Below are 15,361 nucleotides of genomic sequence, written 5' to 3' on the forward strand. Positions count from 1 at the left end.
AAACGAACGTTAAAAATGGTTGTGTCCATTGCATATAAATTACACCTCAGCAAAGTTAACCTAAAAGCAACAAAACACATTAAAAAAGAGGACTGCTAAAGGGAACTCAGAAAAAGAAGAGATGTAATTTAGTAGGAATTATATTTAATGCCAAGCTTCCTGGCAGTTCAAGTAACTGGGGAAATGGTTTGGGAGGGAAGGTGAAAACTCTTCTTATTATTGAATAAAAGGGCAGCTCTGATTCACCCACCAGGAAAGGCACTTTGAATCCCCAATAATTTCTTGCTCCCCTCTATCTAATGGAACAGTCAAAAGAAGGCTTCAGTCAGAATGTTTTAGAGAAAGCAGTTCTGTTCTCTATGTAGATAATTCTAGAAGGAATTTATTGGATTACTCTGAGGAAGATAAGCATAGATGTATTTGACTGCAGTTTTGCAGAAGGTGCAGAAATATTTTCCCAGTGGCCATTTTTAATATAGAGCAAACATCAATAAAAGGCTGGGGAAATACTATTAAATTTTAACTTAGCAATGACATTTCTTTGGAGGTTAAAGTGATATAGTCCAATTATAAATTTACATCTGGTGCTCTAACCTACACTAAAAAGAGAATACAAATATATATTGGACATCCTCCAACTGGTAATGGTAAGGAAGATGTCTAAATATTGCTCCTCTAGTTAGGTCATTCCATCCCCAGCCATCCCTAAGCCAAGGTCATGCTCCTCACCTCCCTCCCCTCAGCTTATTGTTGCAAAATTAAAGAACACTACCCTCGTGGCTTAAATGGTAAAGAATCTGCCTGCAATGTGGGAGACCTGGGTTCAATCCCTGGGTTGGGAAGATCCCCTGGAGGAGGGGATGGAAACCCACTTCATTATTCCTGCCTGAAGAATCCCATGGATGGAGGAGCCTGGTGGTCTATAACCCATAGAGTTGAAAAGAGTCGGGGATTACTGAGTGACTAACACACACATATACTGCTGCTGCTGCTAAGTCGCTTCAGTTGTGTCTGACTCTGTGCGACCCCATAGACGGCAGCCCACCAGGCTCCCCTGTCCCTGGGATTCTCCAGGCAAGAACACTGGAGTGGGTTGCCATTTCCTTCTCCAATGCGTGAAAGTGAAAAGTGAAAGTGAAGTCGCTCAGTCGTATCTGACCCTCAGCGACCCCATGGACTGCAGCCTTCCAGGCTCCTCCGTCCATGGGATTTTCCAGGCAAGAGTACTGGAGTGAGGTGCCATTGCCTTCTCCGACACATAGACCACAATCAGGAAAAAACCAGGCATGTCTTCTCTGACCACAATTATTGAATGATGTTTGCAATTTCCTAAAAAATGCGAATAAGATAATTAAATCCTCAAGATAAACATGGGAAAAGAGGTAAGCTGTGCTATGATTACATAACTAGAATCATACAATCTATGTGGTACCCAGGTGGCGCTAGTGGTAAAGAATCTGCCTGTCAATGCACAGGATTTAAGAGATGCAGGTTCAGCCCCTGGGTTGGGAAGATCCCCTGGAGAAGGAAATGGCAACCCACTCCAGTATTCTTGCCTGGAGAATCTCATGGGCAGAGGAGCTTGGAGAGTTATAGTTCATGCGGTCACAGAGAGTCAGACACGACTGATGTGACTTCACACACATACTATGATTGTATACCTAGAATGTCTAAGAAAATTGGTAAGATAACCAATTATAAGGCAAATATAATAAAAGTAAAATATTATTTCCTGTGCTAGTAGGCAGCCAGCTAGAAATAGAAATAAGAAAAAATATTGTGTTCACAGTAGTGAAAAACACTGGAAAACACTTAAACATAAAAAAAAAGACTAAGAATAGTTGAGAAAAGGCAAATCTAAATATAAAGTATTTTACTTGTTTGTATCTATTTGTTTAGAGGCTGCCCAGTGTTGAGGGTGGGAATGAGAGTAAATACAGATGGGCATGAATTTTTTAGGGGTGATAGAAATTTTCTAAAATTAAACTGTCTGATGGTGGTGTAACTCTTTAAATACACTAATAACCAGTGAATTGTACACTTAAAATGTGTGAATTTTATTACATGCAAGTTATATCTCAATATGAATTCACACAAAAAGAGACCAAGAATAAAAAAACTAAGGCACAGATTCCTATAGAACTTCTCAAAGTACATAAAATAGGATCTAAACAAAATGAAACAAATACATTCTCAGACAGGAAAAGCTAATATTATAAAATGTCAATTCTCCACAAAGTGATAGATAAATGTAACAACATTCCCATTAGAATTCCCAAAGGGTTTATTTTGAAATGAATAATGGAATTGAGTCAAAAAATTGTGAAAAGAAATACTAAGGGGTAGATAAAGGACTTCACTGGAATAATAAAAGATACTATATGAAATTACTGTAATTAAAGCTGTATGGTATCAGCATATGATGAGACAGATAAGTGGAACAGAGTAAGGTGCTTGGTAGCAGGTTTCAATTAAATCCAACAAAAGAGATATTTCACTTCAGCAGGGGGAAAATGATTTACTTGATAATAGATGGGGCTGGCATCATTGGCTATTTGTCTGGAAGAAAATTAAGCAGGCTCCCTACCTTACAGCATATATCCAAATCTGTAATCCATCTGGTTTTAATTTAAATGTAAAATATTAAGCAATTAAAAATATTAAAAGAAAGGCCAGGAAAATACATGTACAACCTAGTGGCAGGGGAGACCTTTTACATCAATCTAGAAACCAAGAAGCCATGAAAATCGCATTTCTGATTTTATAAAAATTTTTAAACATGATATTATAGAAAATGATATAATTTGATATAGAAATGATACAGAAATAAAGTCAATAAGCAGTAAATAGCCTGAGAAAACATGTGGAATGCATATGACAGCTATAACTCGTACAAATTGATAAGCAAAATACAACCAAGAGAAACATAGCCACAGGACATGGATAAGTGAAAAAGAAGAGCAAATCTAAATGACCAGCAACATAAAATAAGATGTTCAACCTCACCAGTAATCAAGGAGATGTAAATAAAAGCCACAATAAGGCATCATTTCACATTCATTAGAACTGGCAAAAAATCCAGGGTGATACCTGATGTTGGCAGGACTTGGGGGCAGAGGGTGCAGGCTGGGAGAGCTCAGACAGACATTGTTGATAGAAATGTAAATTATTACATGCTTTTGGAAAACAGTCTGAAAGCCTCTATTAAAATTTTAAAAAGATCTCTGACTTAGCAACTTCACTCATAGGGTTCCATCCATAGAAATAAAAGCTCAAGAACATAAGGAGACATGTACAGAAAGTCCACTGCAGCGTGGCTGGTAGGGTGAAACTAGAAAACTGGAAACAAATTGAATACCCACCAGTGCGGAATGGAGGAAAAACCTGTGGTACGCTCCCAAGGAAAACTGTGTCTCTACTTACAACACGTCTGACACTAACCACCGGAAGTTAGTGCAGGCTCCCCAGGCTAAGGGTTCAGTCCCATCAGATTGTCCCCAACTGCAGACACCAGTCCCCTGTCCTGGGTTGTCACCTGTACTTCCAACCATCCAAATATAAATCTGGGGTTCCCACAATGCCCTCCTCAAGCTTGTTAATTCACTAGAACAGCTCACAAACCTCAGAGAAACACTTAACTTACAACTAAGTATTCTTGCCTGGAGAATCCCCATAGACAAAGGAGCCTTTAGGGCTGCAAGCTCATGAGGTCACAAAGAATCGGACATGACTGAGGGACTAACCACAGCACAGCAGAGCACTGAATATAACTTCAGTTCCGTCCAGTTCCGTTCAGTTGCTCAGTCGTGTCCGACTCTTTGCAACCCCATGAATCGCAGCACGCCAGGGCTCCCTGTCCATCACCATCTCCCGGAGTTCACTCAAACTCACGTCCATCGAGTAGGTGATGCCATCCAGCCATCTCATCCTGTCACCCCCTTCTCCTGCTGCCCCCAATCCCTCCCAGCATCAGAGTCTTTTCCAATGAGTCGACTCTTCGCATGAGGTGGCCAAAGTACTGGAGTTTCAGCTTTACCATCATTCCTTCCAAAGAACACCCAGGGCTGATCTCCTTTAGAATGGACTGGTTGGATATAACTTAGGAACAGCCAAATGGAAGACACGCACGGGGCCAGGTCTGGGGAAGGGATCTGGAGCTTGCATACCCTCTCTGGTGTACCACCCTCCCAGCACCTCATGCATTCAGCGATATGGAAGTTCTCTAAACTCCTCTGGGTTTTTAGGGAGGTTCCATTACAAAGGCATGAGTGAATAAATCACTGGGCATTGGTGATTAACTCAGTCTCCAGCTCCTTTTCCTCTCTCTTGAAGTGGGGTGAGGGCTGAGGGGTGGGACTGAAAGTTCCAGCTATCAATCACCTAGTTGGTTCCCTTGACAACCAGCTCCCAGCCTCAGAGATACCTTATTAGCATAAACTCAGGTAAGGCTGAAAGGGGCTTATTACGAATAACAAGACACTCCTCTCACCCCAATCACTCAGAAAATTAAGAGTTTTATGAACTCTGTGCCAACTAAGAATGACAACCAAATATTCTTATTATATCACAATATCATATTATCCATGCCATAGAATATCACGCAGTTTTTAAAGTTAGATCTATACCAATCGGCTTAAAGGGTCTTCCAAGATGTAATAAGACAAGCTGTATAGATGATATATTTTACCAAATAAAATTATGTATCCATGATATCTACACATATACATAAACATAAAAGGATCCTCTTATAAAATGAACAAAGGTGAAAAATACCTAGGTATATATATTAATATGGACTTCCCAGGTGGCACTAGTGGTAAAGAGCTTGCCTGCCAATGCAGAAGACCTAAGTCAGGGTTTGATCCCTGGGTTGGGAAGATCCCCTGGAGAAGGAAATGGCAACCTGCTCCAGTATTCTTTTCCCGGAGAATCCCACGGACAGAGGACCCTGGTGGGCTACAGTCCATAGGGTCACAAAGATTGGACATGACTGAAATGACTTAGCACACAGGCACGTATATGTTTATACACAGTAATGTATAAGGAATGAAATATGAGTGAAAACATGAGGGTGAGGAGGTGGTATTTAATTGGAGAAGAGGAAGAGAGAGGAAATGGGGGAGGGGAGAGTCTAATTTTTAATTAAGAAAGGAAAAAAATGTCAACAATGAAAACTGAAAAGGGACTTCCCTGGTGGCCCAGTGGTTAAGAACCCGCCTTCCAATGCAGGGGACGTGGGTTCAATCCTTGGTCTAGGAACTAAGATTCCACATGTGGTGGGGGAGGGAGGCGTGGGGCGGTGGGGCAGTGGGGAGCAAAGACTCAGAAAGATAATGATAAAAGAGCAGTGGGTTCATGGGGGGTAAAATGGATGAAGAAAACATGGACTAGAAACAGGGATACAGGAAAGCTGTGAATTACTTTTCCATGCTGTTTAAAAATTACCATTAACGTAGTGGCTTAAAACAATGCCTATTTATTACCTCACTTTCTGTGGGTCAGGAGTCCTAAGTTCTTGGCTTAGAGCCTCACAGGCTACAGTCAAGGTGTTGGACAGGCTGGGCTCTCATCTGGAGGCCTGCTGGGGAAGAACGCAATTGCAAGCTCACTCAGGTTGACACAATTCATTTCCTTATGGTCACAGGCTTCTAGCTAGAGGCCACTCAGCTCCCAGAGGCTACATAATTTTTTGCCAAGTGGGCCTTCCTGGCACAGCCACTTACTCATCAAGTCATGTCTCTAGAGCAAGTCTGCTTGCAAGATGGGGTCTTAAATCATGTAACAGTCGTGGAATGATATCCCCATCATGTTGACTGTGTTCTTTTGGTTAAAAGCAAGTCACAGGAAGAGAACACACCAAGGTGTGAACTCAGGAGTCTGCCTTTATGGTCCTTACAGAGAAAACATGCCCACAGGTAACCAGAATGCAAAGCAGAATGGAATGAACCGTCTACACAAGGGAACTAATTCTGTAGGCGGATGCAGTGGTCTCTTAGCCTGTCACTAGAGGCCAAAGAGTATCAGAAACTGCACTGACACAGCTCACTGGACTTAAATTGCCCTGGAGGTTTTCCTCTGTGAAATGATTAAGTGTTGTCTATGGTTCTTTTTAGCCCTAATATCCTATGCTGACACCTGGCCCACTGCAGTGGTGGTGTTTTTTAGTCACTAAGTTGTGCCTGACTTTTTCACAACCCCAAGGACTGTAGCCCACCAGGTTCTTTCTGTTCCATGGGATTTTCCAGGCAAAAATACTGGAGTGGGTTGCCACACCTTTCTCCAGGGAATCTTCCCCACCCAGGGATCGAACCTATGACTCCTGCACTGGCAGGCACGTTCTTTACCACTGAGCCACCAGGGAAGCCCATATGTATATATCTGACATGTGTGTTAGTTGCTCAGTTGTGTCTGACTCTTTGCAACCCCATGGACTGTAGCCCACCAGGCTTCTCTGTCTATGGAATTGTCCAGGCAAGAATACTGGAATGGATTGCCATTCCCTTCTCTAGAGGAACTTCCCAGCCCAGGGATCGAACCCTGGTCTCCTGCATTGTAGGCAGGTTCTTTACCGTTTGAGCTACAGGGAAGTCCACATATTTGTATACACATACATTTTACATAGATGGCAACATGCATTTAATATTGGTCTGCCTGCTTTCTTCCTATTCAGTGATATATACTAGAGGTTGTTCTTTATCAGATCAGAAATTATCTGCCTTGGGACTTTCCTGGTAGTTCAGTGGTTCAGACTCTGCCTTTCCGATACAGGGGACATGGATCTGATCCTTGGTCAGGGAACGAAGATCCCACATATGGAGGGACAAAAAATTTCTTTGTAAGGATGGATCATGATGTATTTAATTAGCTCTCCAATTTTGAGAATTTAGGTTGGGTCTAAGTTTTTTTGTTGTTGTTGTTAGCACTAATAATGCTGCAACAATATCCTTTCCTATATTTCATTGTGCACATACACTTGCACATCTTTAGGATAAATTCCCAGAAGCGGTATTGCTGGATTAAAGGGTGTAAGCCATTCTCGTTTTGATAGATGGTGCTGCAAGTCTGCTAGTTTGAGTTGGGAAGGAATCACGATGGTCTCGGCAGCAGCACAGTATGGCTGGCACAGACCATCTGAGCTGCCAGATAGAATCTAGTCTCCACTCCTCACTGAACAGAGGAGGGAACTGAGCCTTTGTGGCTGAACTTCTCGGGTGCTCTCTACTCCCTCTGCACCAGCCATCATGTTGTCCAGCCTATTCACTTGACAAGCATGTACTTTGACAAGATTGTTATATATCTTTATGTATCTAAAAGCACCTAACTTGAGCATCCAGAGAATACATTAGCTCCACTTACTGAGTACTTACAATGTGACTCCCAGGCTCCCTGTATATTTTCCCCTGAGTCCTCCTCATAAACCTATGATCTTTAAATCACAAGGTAACTGAGGCTTGGGAAGATCAAGTGACTTTGTCTAAGGTCTCTCGTGTCTAGAAAGTAGAGTCGGGATTCAAACTCCATCTCTCTCCCATGTGCAAGCTCCTTCCTGGAAATTGCACTGTTCCTTGCAGGCACTCAGGAAATACGTGAGAGGAAGTTTGAGCCCACCTCCAATAACAGTTCAGTGCAATTTAAGTCCAGTTATTGGGTTTTGAGTAAACCTCTCACTTGCCAGGCTATTCCAACAGTCATTTCTGGGTCCTGGCTATTTGCACTCTATTGGCAGATATTTAGAATTTAACAAAGTATTGGATGCCTATAACAACTGTTTCATCTCTTCTCAACTTGGTGACCATTTGATTTCTTCCACAATGGCCAATTTTTGGTGCTATCTGCTATTTAAAAGATAATACAATTTTATAAAATTTATTAGTAAAATTGGCTTTACTTGGAGTCCTTTGTCTTCCAAATTATTATACAGGTATTGTTTGTAAAATGATTGATTACCTCTACATTGACACAAATTCTTACATTAATCCTACCTTTACACAAATTCTTTGATAAACAACTTGCCAGCTAAGACTAATTAGAAGGTATTCTCTGATCAGGGAATTCTGTGACATGTATTATCCATTTCAAGGAATTAAATGCATTTATGCATTTCTCCCAGAGAAGGCAATGGCAACCCTCTCCAGTACTCTTGCCTGGAAAATCCCATGGACAGAGGAGCCTGGTGGGCTGCAGTCCATGGGGTCGCTAAGAGTCGGACACGACTGAGCGACTTCACTTTCACTTTTCACTTTCATGCACTGGAGAAGGAAATGGCAACCCACTCCAGTGTTCTTGCCTGGAGAATCCCAGGGACGGGGGAGCCTGGTGGGCTGCCGTCTCTGGGGTCGCACAGAGTTGGACACGACTGAAGCGACTTAGCAGCAGCAGCAGCATGCATTTCTCCCCATTTGAAAACTATCCGGTATTATGACTAAAATTGCATCTCCCACACCACTCCCTTTTTTTTTTAAAGGGAATCTTGATTCTCAAAAACATATTATCAGTTGGGTAATAAAAAATCATGTATGTGATGTTCACAATGATGTAAACCCTACCTAAAAATTTTTAAATCGACCATAATCTAAATATTCATAAGTAAACACTCAAATATAGCACATTTCAATGAAACAGCAGGCAGTCATTAAAAGTTTACATTTCTAAATTAGGCAGAGACACAGAAAAGTTTTTTTCTCATGTCAAATGAAAGAACAAAATACAGTATCCACAATAGTGGATCCATGTTGTGGTTATAACTCTGTAAAAATTATGTTGAGTATATGGATGAGAGTTGGATGAAAGAAGCAAACGTTTCACTAGCTGTACCAGCAAAATGATCTATAAGTGGTTTTATAACTGATTAAATATTGGAGGAGTATACATTTTAAAGTGTGAAACTAAGTCCTATATTAAAAGAGATGTGAAAATATCCAAGTGCTTAAGGGACTCAGAGATTAAGCAGTAAATTTATATTTTAAAGCAGTGGATAAATCTGACCTCACTTGCTTGTATGAGGACCAATCAAACATGGCAGGCTACATGGCAAGAGAAAATTCTTTTTTAGGAACAACTTGGGCTGTGAATGAGTGTCATAAGAAAAAAGCGGGCAAGCTAGCAGTTCATGACCACCTTGTCACACTCCTTTGGCGGCAAAGGTTTCTTACCACCATCCTCTAATTGTACCTAAACTGCTGCCCTTGATCTGCATTGGCCACATTTATCATTGCCATCTCTCCTGGGCCAACAGTGAAGACTGGCTATGGAGAAGAGATATACCCACAATCTGGAGCCTACTGTTCATGTCTTTGTGCCTCATCTGTATTGTTTTTCAGTAGTTGCAGAGGTTTTTTTCCATTATAATCCTATTGTAAAAATAATGTGCATTGGGAACTATATTCAATATTTTGTAATAACCCTTAAAGGAAAAGAATCTAAAAAAGAATATATATGTATATAATATATATATATATATATTTTTTTTTTCAGACAGAGATCTATCTGAATCACTTTACTGTATACCTGAACTAACACAGCATTGTAAATGAACTATACCTGAATTAAAAAGAGAGAAAAAGTAAATAAATAAGATTAGTGAAAAGTGAAAGTGTTAGTTGCTTAGCTGTATCCGACTCTATGCAACCCCATGGACTATAGCCTGCCAGGCTCCTCTGTCCATGAAATTCTCTAGGCAGGAACACTGGAATGGATAGCCATTCCCTTGTCCAGAGGATCTTCCCAACCCAGGAATCGAATTCAGGTCTCCTGCACTGCAGAAAGATTCTTTACCACCTGAGTCACCTGAGAAACCTATTAAATAAGATTAACATCCCCCCCAAATTGTGCAGCTTAAGTCTTTTTTAAAAATCCACAAAAACAGGATATATGCTATAATTCTTATTCCCAAATAAGAAATCTGAACTTTCTCCCTGCATACCTAGAGCCTGTGCTCTGCAACGAGAAGCCACAATGAGAAGCCTGAGCACAGCAAATAGAGAGTAGCCCCCTCTAGCTTGCCACAACTAGAGAAATGAAGACTCAGCACAGCCAAATAAATAAGATAAATAAGTAAATAAAATTAAAAGAAAAACAGAAAAATACAAAAAATAGTTATAGTTAAAAAAAAAAAACATCTGAACGTTCTGATTCCAAGTTGGTACTTTTTGAAGAATTTTTTTAAGTCACCAAAATCACACAATTCAAAATTGCAATTTGACCCAATATAAGAATAGTTAACAGAATAAAAATTGCTTGTTAATCTTATTCAAATCTGACTGGTCATCTCCCAAATGATCTTTGGACCCACACTGCAACTATAACCTGATTCTCAGCTTTTCCTTAAGAAACAGAAGGAAGTAGCTGTAGCAAGCCCAAGCACAGCCATTAGTTTTAAAATGTTCATTTCAGCTACCTTGGAGTCAGACACAGCCAGAGTTCTATTTTTTACTGAAAAGTAAGAGTTTAAAACCAATCTCTGATCAAGCCACAAAATTATGCCAAGGGCTTCTAAAAATAGTTTAATCACAGCATTGCATGCCTTGGGATTGACTTTTTAAAAAAATTTCACCATTAGTCTTACTATTTGGCATGGTCTACTAAAACATAACATATGCATATCCTTGACCCGAATTCTACTCCTAAATATATAACCAAGAGAAACACGTTTGTTCACCAAAAGATGTGTGCTAGAATAGTCACAATAAAACTATTCACAGTAGCATCAAACAAAAACTAGCTGAATACCCACTAACAACATAATGGATAGTAAATTGTGGTACATTTACACAATGGAATGCTATATGGCAATGAAAATGAGCATATGAAATGCAGCAAATGTAACACTGAGCAAAAGAAGCCACTTTTTGAAAGAGTACCCAGTATATGATTCCATCTGTAAAAAGTTCAAAAATAGGCAAAGCTGATCTATGCTGATAGTGGTTAGAGACCCTGGAGGAAGAGTAGTGACTAGGAGGCGACTGAAGCGGGGCTTTGGGGTATGTGCTAGTAGCCTGTTTCTTGATCAGGTGCGGTTTCATGGCTGTGTTCAGTTTGTGAAAATTCAGTAAGCTATACACTTATGACTTGTATATTTTTCTCTATATCTGTTCGGTTCAGTTCAGTTGCTCAGTTGTGTCTGACTCTTTGTGACCCCATGGACTGCAGCACTCCAGGTACATATATCTGTTACACTTTACTAAAAAGTTTAAAAAATGAAAATACTTTAAAAATGCACGCTCAGCCCCTCAAACTACTATTTTATGTATGTGTGTGGCCCATATATTCGGCAACATGCCAAACTTAAAACATTCTGAGTAACTTCCTTAAAGTTAAGTTTCACATCTGTTGAAAAAGAGCGGTAAAGGAACAAAAAAGCAGTAAAGGAAAAAATCGGAGACTACATGTGAATTTCATAACAGAATGAATGTATTGATCCACAAAGACATAAATCTGGTTAAAGTGCTAAAAATGAGAAAGGAGGCGACTTCTCCATCAATAGTGGGTCACTCTCTGGGGGATGACAAAGGGAAGGAGAGGACCAGACAAAGGCAGGGAGCATAAAGCCCAAAGGCCTGAGAAACTGGAGGGAGCCCCTGGTGAATCTGAAATCAACAAAGGGAATGCCTGTCAGGGGACACCGAACGGACACAGAGGTAGTGTGACTGGGTCCTGGCACTGCTACTGTGTACAAGACACTTTCACGAGGAGTGGAGACAGTGACAGACCCCAAAATCTTTGCTGAGCCAATGACAATGGACAGCTGTTGGGAGGTAAAGAGTGACACAATACCTAATTCAGAATGCAGATCTTCTCCTGTTGTTTGGTTCTGTTTTTTGGCCGGTCCTGAATGCAGGATCTTAGTTCCCCAACTGAGGATTGAACCTGTGCCTGCTGCTGGTGCCTTCTGCTGGGGAAGTGAGTCTTATCCCCTGGACTGCCAGGGAAGTACCACTCTTGCCTTGATTCAAGAGAATCTAGAATCTAGTCATTTGTAAAATCTCAAACTCACGAGTCAAATGAAATATTGTCTATTAAATGCTTGCTGTGAGCAACAATTTGTGCTAGAAGCTACATGGATGAAAAAGAGAGATCCAAATTGCATTTTCAACACGGTAAGGAGCAGCATTTTGTAGTGGGATACATAGGCCATTGCTAATTCTTTAGTTTATTGCAAATAAGGCTCTTAGCTTGGGGTAGTGTTTAAAAAAGCATGGACCCTGTGATAGTTTTTTTATGTGTGTGTCACCTTGGCTAGGCTACAGTAGTCATTCAGTCAAACATACATCTATATGTGTTGCTGGGAAGGTATTTTATAGGTATGGTTATGCCAGTTGACTTTAAGATTTTCCCCAATAATGTAGGTGAGCCTCATACAATGTAGTCAAATGTAGCTGAAGGACCTTAAGAGAAAAATCAAGGTTGCCCAAGAAGAGGAAGCAATTTTGCTTTAAGACTAACCAGTATGGGGTCCTTGCAACATCAGCTCCCACCTGAAAGCTTCCAGCCCACTGGCCTGCCCTACATACATCAGACTTGCCAGCCCCCACAGTCTCATAAGCCAATCCTTATTGGTTCTGTTTCTCTGGAGAACCCTGACTCATATAGACTCTGAGCAGAGTCCTTGGGTGCAAAGCTTTTCTCTGTCTCTTCTCATTTGCTTCATCTGTAAAATGGGGATAGCAACAGTACTGTACTCAACTCACAGGAACTAGAACAACCCCTAGCACAGAGCAAGTACTTTGAAAGTTTTTGTTAAACAGGTAATTCTGTGCTGCTAAGTTTATTTCTTAGTCAGAAAACTTGAGATATTTTTATTCCCAACAATTTGCCATCAACCAAACATGATCACTCTTTCCCACACCAACAACAGAACAGTCTCAGAACAGCCGTCTCAACCAGTTATGGATGCCTGATGTTCTTTAGATGATGTAGGAGCGGGAGCAGTTGCCAAGCCAACTCTATACACAGGGAAGTTTTGGCAAAGCTGGGTCAGAGCAGTTCTGGAACATTCTTAACTCTGCAAGTCCTCAGCTGCTCAAAACAGCTGTGTTTAAGGAGGCTGACAGTCAACACAGAGCTATTCCTACTATTTACAGAGTGGGACCTTCAGAACAGAGTCCTAATCTTTCTTTCTATTCCCACTATTGATAACCCTATAGCAGCTTACCCTGACCTCTGGGGATGAAAGAGTAAACAGGGAATCAGTGTTTTTAGGGGCACACATTCTGGGGTGAGAGTATGATGATGGTGCTGATGGTGATAACTGACATTTATTGAGCACTTACTAGGGGCCAGACTCTGTTCTCAGGCTATACATATGTTAACGCATATAAACCTCACTGAACAAATGAAGAAACTGAGTCCTTAAGAGAAAAATTAGTCGTTGAAGGATGGACAGACAGCAAGTGTCGGTCGGGGCTGGGACTCAACTTCCAGCTTTCTGGCTCAGAGCCAGGCTCTCCTTCCTGTGTACATTGCTTCTGAGTCTGGATTGTAAGGAGGGAGTCCATGTGGAGGAGGCAAAGGAACAGCATAGAACTGGGCTGTGATTGATGGGAGGGTGTGAGAGGGTCAGGGGATGCTATGGTTAAGTCCATTTATTTTAGATGGAAGAAATTTCTAAGACTGAAATAGAACAAACCATATACAATATTGTTTCATGCAACTCTTTTAAGTATATAATGTGTCTGCTTTAAAGAGTCATACCATAGTATTTGCACCTTTCATTTTCATATAAAAATTTAAGACAAAGTGATCTTGAAATTATTTATTTGTTCACTAGCAGTAGAAGAAAATCAATTACCTTCTTACTTGTTTACTCTCATTTGATTTCATTTTATACCAACTTCTCCTTACAGGTTTTCACATTGACAAAGGTTTCCTGTATTATTGTTCTTCTCTAGGTGACTGTCAACTAAGTCTTTAGAAAACTTTTCTGAAATATTTTCTTATAGCTCAGAAATCAAAAATGTGTGAACAGGATTATATTCTATCAGAATTTGGTTAGTTTTGACACCAGAAAGATAGACTGGATCTTACATGCTCTTTTCTAATAGTACCAACTTCCCTGGCTCTCAATATTAAACTAAATTCTGATTTACTCCAGAAATTTATCCACAGTTGTGATGGCCTTTGGCTTACAGTTCCATTCCCTGAAGCTGAATTTTTGTCAAAGGAGCTATTATCAAAGAGGAGAATTCTCAGCTATCTATGGCAGAAAGACAGTTAGGCAGATGAAGCCTAACCAAGTCCTCAAACCTGATTTTGGCCCATTGTACACACTTGCCTTGCTGGGTAACTGCTTCCCGTGGTGGAAACATGCAATGTATTTCAAATACTATTACCCTGACTTAAATCTGAAGAGGCTATGTTGAAAAAGGCCAAGTGTTCATGTCCCACAAACATCTTTTGTATACCTAGCTGAGGTTTCCAAAGTCAGGGAGATGGGAGTTAAGAATGGCACTCTGTGGACTTCTCTGCTGGTCCAGTGGTTAAGACTCCATGCTTCCGCTGCAGGAGGTGCTGGTTCGGCCCCTGGTCAGGATACTAAGATCTCACATGCTGCCCATGTGGGCACTCTAGAATTCTAGGGACATAAAGTCCTTTTCTACGGCCACCTGCCTCTCCTGTCTGTCTCCCAGGCATTTTCACAGGGCAGGTAGGAGGATACTGCTTTCTATCTTCCCTGCAGAAATGGGCTGGTCATACTAATATTCCTTATCTATGAACTGACTCCCTATGAGGAAAAAATTGGATTGGATGTTCACACAGTGCTCTAAAATAATAGGATTACACCCTTAAGTCCATAAAGTTCTTTCAAGAAGAATAAACCAACAAAATATGTCTCATTGGGAGTTTTTTTCATAAGAAAAAAACCTTTAGTACCTGATTCTGGGTGTTCTAATATAGAGATTCTTGGTTTTCACCTACTCTGGGCCCCTCTGTCCATGGAATTCTCTTGGCAAGAATACTGGAGTGAGTAGCCATTCTCTTCTCCAGGGGATGTTCCCGACCCAGAAATTGAACCCCGGTCTCCCACATTGCAGACAGATTCTTTACTGTTTGAGACACCAGGGATCCAATATAGAGATTCCTGGTTTTCACTTACTCTGGAGATAGATAGGTCTATTATTTTAGTTAAACACATCCAATGAACAACATTCCAGTTAGTCCTTTGTAAATACCGAGAGGCACCTCTGCAAAGCATCGTCATTTAATAAAAGTATCAGGACATAGCCTACTGTTGCTACTGCTGGGTATAGCCCAGGTAGGAAGAATTCACATTGGCAGCTACCATATGTGCTGGGCAATAGGTGACAGTCACATCACAGTCCCTCACCTTATACATCAATCTGAGTAAAATCTTGAGGTTTCAAAG

At 40.8% G+C, this 15,361-nt stretch overlaps 1 protein-coding gene across 2 annotated transcripts in view; it reads right to left on the reverse strand.

The window, feature by feature from the left end:
• The window catches only part of DPYSL5 (dihydropyrimidinase like 5), an 89,539-nt gene that overhangs the window by 71,415 nt on the left and 2,763 nt on the right, over positions 1–15,361 (reverse strand). The window contains exon 1 of one of the 2 annotated variants that reach the window (XM_027555875.1): positions 5,484–5,576. The exons of the other annotated variant lie outside the window; for it this stretch is intronic. The gene's annotated coding sequence lies outside the window, so the exon portion shown is untranslated. Of the gene's footprint in view, positions 1–5,483; positions 5,577–15,361 lie in introns of those variants that run through there. 2 annotated transcript variants of the gene reach the window in all.

Source organism: Bos indicus x Bos taurus, chromosome 11, assembly GCF_003369695.1.
Source record: "Bos indicus x Bos taurus breed Angus x Brahman F1 hybrid chromosome 11, Bos_hybrid_MaternalHap_v2.0, whole genome shotgun sequence".
Taxonomy (NCBI): domain Eukaryota; kingdom Metazoa; phylum Chordata; class Mammalia; order Artiodactyla; family Bovidae; genus Bos; species Bos indicus x Bos taurus.